The following is a 7,275-nucleotide window of genomic DNA, read 5'->3' as shown; positions in this document are numbered from 1 at the left end:
ATTATTCATTCTAACATAATTCCATTGTGGTTGGAGAAAACAGTTTTTATGACAAGAATCTTTTTTTAATGTATTGAGATTTTCTTTTGTCTTATAGTTCAGAGTATGGACTATTTGGTAAGTGTTTTAGGTGCCCTTGGAAAGGTACTGTATTCTGCTGATGTTGGATGGGGTATTCTATAAGTATCAGTTAGATCACGATGTTAATAGTATTGTTCAAATTGTCTATATCCTCTCCGGTTTTTTGGTCTATTTGCGTTATTCATTGGAGGAGAGTGTTGAAGACTCCAATTATAATTGTAGATTTTTTGACTATTTCTTTTCAATTCTTTCCATTTTTTATTTATATATTTTGAAGCTCTGTTAATACACTCTGCATACACATTTAAGAGTGTTACATTTTCTTGAATTTATCATTTCTAATTATATAATATTCCCCTCTGTTTTTGCTGATATCTCATTCTGAATGTACTATATCTGAATGGATATTGCCTCTAATTTTTTAAATTAATTTTTAAAATCCCAGTATCATTAACATACAGTGCTATGTTAGTTTCAGGTGTACCATGTCTTGATTCAACCGACTCTGAAGTTTCATCGATTTGTGTGTCTTTGGTTTTTTTTAAAGATTTATTTACTTATTTATTTTAGAGAGAGAGAGAAACAGAGCACAAGTAGGAGGGGCAGAGGGAGAGAGAGAGAGAGAATCTCCAGCAGATTCCCTGCTGGGCACAGAGCCCAACACAGGGCTCAATCTCGTAACCCTGAGATCATGACCTGAGCCAAAACCAAGTCTGATGCTGAGCCAACTGTGCCTCCCAGGCACCCCTTCTTGTGTGTCTTTAAATTTAAACTAGGTTCCTTGCTTTTTTAAGTTCAACCTGTCAATCTTTGCTTTTTAATTGAAGTTATTAGAACATTGACCTTTAATGTAGTTGTTAATATGACTGGAGTTAAATCTACCCTCTTGCTATTGTTTTTTTATTTGTCCCACGTACCGCTTGATTCTTTTTTCCTCTTTTCCTGTCTTCTTTTGAATTTTTAAAATGATTCCCTTTACCTCCACTGTTAACTTAGTTATTCCGCTTTTATTTCATTTTTAGTGATTGCCCTAGTGTTTCCAAAATACACCTTTGAGTGATCACAATCTGGGCTGCTCTTTCTTTTACTTCTGCACCTCCAGTTACATGTGTTTTAGATCATGTGATTTTGTCCCACAGCGTTTAGTATCCTATCACCTGGGTCTAGACTCTTAGGCGAGCTGAACCACCTGTTCACATGAAGACGGAGTGGACACAGATGAGAGGAGCAGGGTCATGCCACAGCAGCACCAAGGACTTGACCCCTTTGGTCAGGACAGCAGTTCAGAGCAGAAGTTCAGCCATACCAGCAAAGCACAGGTCCAAAGGACTCAAGTCTTGTGTCAAACTATTAGCTCAGAGTTGGAGAGAGGGAAGAAGGGGCATTTAGGAAACCTAGGAAGAGCTGGGTATCGTGTTCAATTTGACATGGGCAAAGAGCAAGAGTGACTTGTGCTTTAACAGATGGCCATAGTCAGAGATGACATTGAGAATGTCAGCACTCTGTGAGTTCTGTAAAACCATAAAGAGATTTGAGCTTTCAAGAGACACGGAATTGCCAATTTGAATAAAAATGTCTAGATTTCAAGGGACAAGCATGCTCCAGCTGATATCTGTTACACATTTAAAATTACTATCTCATTCAGAGTTAAGATGGCAGAGAAGTAGGGAACCCTAATTTTGTCTGGTCCCTGGAATTCAGCTAGATAGTCGTCAAATCCTTCTGAATACCTGCAAAATTAACCGGAGAGCTGAGAAAAGAATTGCTGCAATTCTACAAATAGAAAAGCAACCACTTTTTCAAGGGAGAAGGTGTAGAGATGTGACTCCAAGGTGATATATATCAGAAGATTAACTGCCCTGGGGAGGGAGACAGCTTAAGGAGGCTACTGGAAAGTGTTATAAGCAGCAGAGTGCAAAATCAGAACTTTTAGAAGTCTGCTCTAGTAAGGAAAATAGCTGCCTGAAAGGTGCACAGGAGGCGAAGCTGGGCAGAATCCTAGGTGGGACAGTGTGGTCTCAGCATCCCCCAGGTCACAAAAAGAACAGGTGTGCCTGAGTGTGGCAGAGTTCCCAAGCATTAGAATGGGGAAGCCAGTTGCAAACAGTGAGTCCAGGTGCTGGCTTTCTTGCCATATACTATGAACAACAGCCTGGTCAGGCTCCAAGCAGGGTCCTGAGAAGAGACAGAACCTTGGCAAGACCCTCCTCACTCCCCCAGGAGAAAAAGCATGGGTGCAGGATGCAGGAGTCTATAAAGTCTGGAGAGTCCAAACAGGGTTGCATGCCTGAGATAAAAACTCTCAGTCACTGGCTAGATGAACACAGAGTGCAGTGGGAAGCCAGAAAGGCAAGAATAATTGACTGCTTTTCTGTGAGGGTGTGGGGAGCTGCTATTTCACCCCCCAAATTTGTGCTGAAAGCCTTCAGGCAGCAAAATAGCACCACACTGTACAATCCAGAGCCACTTTCACTGAGCCCAGCTCCTTGGCAAGGGGGTGCAATACCACTTGGGACAAAGACACCTGAGAATCAGTGCAACAGGTCCCTCCCCCAAAAAATCAGCAGGAATATCTGGCTAATACCAAGTTTACCGATCACACAGAACTGAAAAACTCCAGTGCTTGGGGAAAAGAGTATATAGAATTCATAGTTTTTTCTTATTATTCTTTAGTCTTTTAAGTTTTATTTTTTCCCTTTTCCTTATTTTATCAATTCTTTTTAAAACTCTTTTTTAATGTTCACTTTCACATTTGCATTTTTATATATATTTTTCATTTTTGGTTTCCTTCCATTGTATTCAATTTTATTTTTGTATATAAAATTTTGTAGGTTTCTTCTTTCTTTTTCATTTTGGGATCTAGTTGTTTTTTTTTTTTTTTTTGTTTTTGTTTTTTTTTTTTTAACAAACAGACCAAAATACACCCAGGATCTAGTTTATTGTTGTGTTCTGTTCAACCTCTTGTTGGATTTTTTTCCTCTCTCTATCTCTTTTTATAATTTCTGTTCTCTTATGCTTTGCTTAGTGTATATATTTCTGGTGGTGGTGTTGCTATTTTCGTATTTTCTCTCTCTTTCATCTGTTCTTTTTTGGACATAATGATGAGATGGAAAAACCCACCCCAAAAAAGAACAGGAGGCAGTACTCAACTGCCAGGGATTTAATCAATATGGATATAAGTAAGATGTTGGAATTACAATTCAAAATAATGATAATAAAGATACTAGCTGGGCTTGCAAAAAGCATGGAAGACACTAGCAAATCTCTTACTGGAGAACAAAAGAACTAAAATCTAATCAGGTCGAGATGAAAAAGGCTATCACAGAGATGTGATTTAAAAAAAAAAAAAACATAGGTTCTAACTGCTAGGATAAATGAGGAAAAAGAGAGAGCCAGTGATATAGAAGACAAAATGATGGAGAATAAAGAGCTAAGAAAAAGAGAGATAAACAACTACTAATTACAAGGTGAGATCAGTGATACCATAAAGCAAGAACAATATTAAAATGATTGAAGTCCCAGAGGAAGAGGACCTATTTATTAGTTCCCTTTATTTATTCCCTTAACCTGGGGGAGGAAACAGGCATCCAAGTTCAGGAGGTACAGAGAACCTCTCTCAAAATCAATAAAAATAGGTTAACACCTCCATGTATAATAGTGAAGCTTGCAAATTTCAGAGTTAAAGAGAAAATCCTGAAAGCAGCTTGGGACAAGAGGTCCTTAACCTACAAGGGTAGAAACATAAGCCTGGCAGCAGACCAGTCCACAGAGACATGGCAGGCCAGAAAGGACTGGCATGATAAATTCCATGCACTGAATGAGAAAAATATGCAGCCAAGAATACTTTATCCAGTAAGGTTGTCATTCAGAATAGAAGGAGAGATAAAGAGTTTCCAGGACAAACAAAAGCTAAAGGAATTTGTGAACACTAAACTAGCCAGGCAAGAAGTATTAAAGGGGATCCTTTTAGAAGTGAGGACGTGGATAGTCATTTATCATCCTAGTGGACACCACAAGAAAGCTGGGATAACAATCCTCAGACAGACTAGATTTTAAACCCAAAACTGTAATAACAGATGAAGAAGGACACTATATCATAATAAAAGGGTCTATACAGCAAGAAGATCTAGCAATTGTAAATATTTATGCCCCTAACTTGGGAGCAGCCCGTTATATAAACCAATTTATAAAAAAATTAAAGGAACACATTTATAATAATACAATAATAGTAGGGGGCTTTAACACCCCATTCACAGCAATAGATAAATCATCTAAGCAGAAGATCAATAAGGAAACAAGAGCTTTGAATGACACTCTGGACTAGATGGGCTTCACAGATATATTCAGTGCATTTCATCCTCAAGCAACAGAATACACATTCTTCTCAGGTACACATGGAACATTCTCCAAAACAGATCACATACTGGGTCACAAATCGGGTCTAAACTGGTATTAAAGGATTGAGATTATTCCCTGCTTACTTTCAGGCCAAAATGCTTTAAAACCGGAACTCAGTCACAAGAGAAAAATTGGAGGGAACACAAATACATGCAGGTTAAAGAGCATCCTACTAAAGAATGACAGGGTCAACCAGGAAATTAATGAATCAAAAAAATTAATGGAAACAAATGAAAATGAAAACACAACTCTTCAAAACCTTTGGGATGCAACAAAGGCAGTCCTTAGAGGAAAGTATAGCAATACAAGCCTTTCTCAAGAAACAAGAAAATTCCAAATACACGACAGAAACTTACACCTGAAGGAGCTGGAGAAAGAACAGCAAATAAGCCTATATCCAGCAGGAGAAGAAAAATAATAAAGATTAGAGTAGAAATCAATGAAATAGAAATCAAAAGAACAATAGCACATATCAAAGAGCTGGTTCTTTGAAAGAATTAATAAGATCAATAAACCTCTGGCCAGACTCATCAAAAAGAAAAGGAAAGGACCCCCAAAAAAATCATGAATGAAAGAGGAGAGATCACAACCAACGCTGAAGAAATACAAACAATTATAAGAACATATTATGAACAGCTATATGCCAACAAATTAAGCTATCTGGAAGAAATGGATGCATTCCTAGAAACACATAAACTACCCAAAACAGGAAGAAATAGAAAATCTGAACAGACCCATAACCAGCTAAGAGATTGAAGCAGTAATCAAAAATCTCCCAACAAATAAGAAGAGTCCAGGACTAGGTGGCCTCCTACTGGAATTCTACCAAATATTTTAAGAAGAGTGAATACCTATTCTTCTGAAGCTATTTCAAAAAATAGAAATGGAAGGAAAACTTCCAAACTCATTTTGGGGCCAGCATTACCTTGATCCCAAAACCAGACAAAGACCCTATCAAAAAGGATAATTATAGACCAATATCCCTAGTGAATATGAATGCAAAAATTCTCGCCAATATACTAACCAATAGAATCCAACAGTACATTAAAAGGATATTCACTGCAAGCAAGTGGGATTTATTCCTGGGTTGCAAGGGTGGTTCAAAATCTGCAAAGCAATCAATGTGATACATCACATTAATAAAAGAAAAGACAAGAACTGTATGATCCTCTCAAAAGATGCAGAAAAAGCATTTGACAAAATACAGCATTCTTTCTTGATTAAAACTCTCTGCAGTGTGGGGATAAAGGGAACATATCTCAATTTCATAAAAGCCATCTATGAAAAACCCACAGTGAGTATCATTCTCAATGGGGAAAAACTGAGAGCTTTCCCCTAAGGTCAAAAACATGGTAAAGATATCTATCACCACTGCTGTTCAACATAGTACTAGAATTCCTAACCTCGGCAATCAGACAACAAAAGGAAATAAAAGACATCCAAATCAGTAAAAAAGAAGTCTAATTCTCACTCTTTGCAGATGACATGATACTCTATATTGAAAACCAAAAAAACTCTACCCCAAAATTGCTAGAACTCATATAGGAATTCAGCAAGGTAGCAGGATATAAAATCAATGCACAGAAATCAGCTGCATTTCTATACATTAAAAATTAGACAGAAGAAAGAGAAATCAAGGAATTGATCCCATTTACAATTGCACCAAAAACCATAAGATACCTAGAAATAAACCTAACCAAAGAGGTAAAGGATCTCTATTCTGAAAACTATAGAACACTTACAGAAGGTATTAGAGAAGAACATAGAAATAAAAAAGCATTCCATGCTCACAGATTGGAAGAAAAATATTGTTAAAATGTCTATGCTACCTAGAGCAATCTACACATTTGATGCAATCCCTATTCAAATACCAACATTTTTTACAAAGCTGGAAGAAATAATCTTGAAATTTGTATAGAAGCAGAAAAGACCCCGAATAACCAAAGAAATGTTGAAAAAGAAAACCAAAGCTGGCAGAATCCCAATTTCAGACTTCAAGTTCTATTACAAATTTGTGATCTTCAAGACAGTATGGTACTAGCACAAAAAAACAGACCCACAGATCGATGGAACAGATTAGAGAACCCAGAAATGGAACCTCATCTCTATGGCCAACTAATCTTTGACAAAGCAGGAAAGAATGCCTAACAGAAAAAAGACAGTCTCTCCAACAAATGGTATTGGGAAAACTAGACAGTCACATGTAGAAGAATGAAACTGGACCATTTTCTTACATCATCCACAAAAATAAACTCAAAATGGATGAAAGGCCTCAATGTGAGACAGGAATTCATCAAAAGCTAGGGAACACAGGCAGCAACCTCTTCAACCTTGTCTACAGCAACTTCTTGCTAGATATCTCTCCAAAGGTAGAGAAATAAAGGCAATAATGAACTACTGGGACTTCATCAAGATAAAAATCTTTTGCACAAAAAAGGGTTTGAAACAATGGACAAAAGCAAAAGACAACCAACAGAATGGGAAAAGATATTTGCAAATGTCTTATCAGATAAAGGGCTAGTATCTAAATGTTATAAAGAATTTATCAAACTCAGGATGCTTGGATGGCTTAGTTGGTTAAGCGGCTGCCTTCCACTCAGGTCATGATCCCAGGATCCTGGGATCAAGTTCCACATCGGGCTCCCTGCTCAGCGAGGAGTCGGCTTTCTCCTTCTCTCTCTGCGTGTGCTCTCTTTCTCTCTCTGTGTCACATAAATAAATAAAATATTTTATTAAAAAAATTTATCAAACTCAACACCCAAAGAACAAATAATCCAGTCAAGAAATGAGCAGAAG

The sequence above is a fragment of the Mustela lutreola genome, chromosome 4 (assembly GCF_030435805.1).
Source record: "Mustela lutreola isolate mMusLut2 chromosome 4, mMusLut2.pri, whole genome shotgun sequence".
In the NCBI taxonomy this organism is placed as follows: Eukaryota; Metazoa; Chordata; class Mammalia; order Carnivora; family Mustelidae; genus Mustela; species Mustela lutreola.
This window is presented reverse-complemented; position numbering follows the sequence as displayed.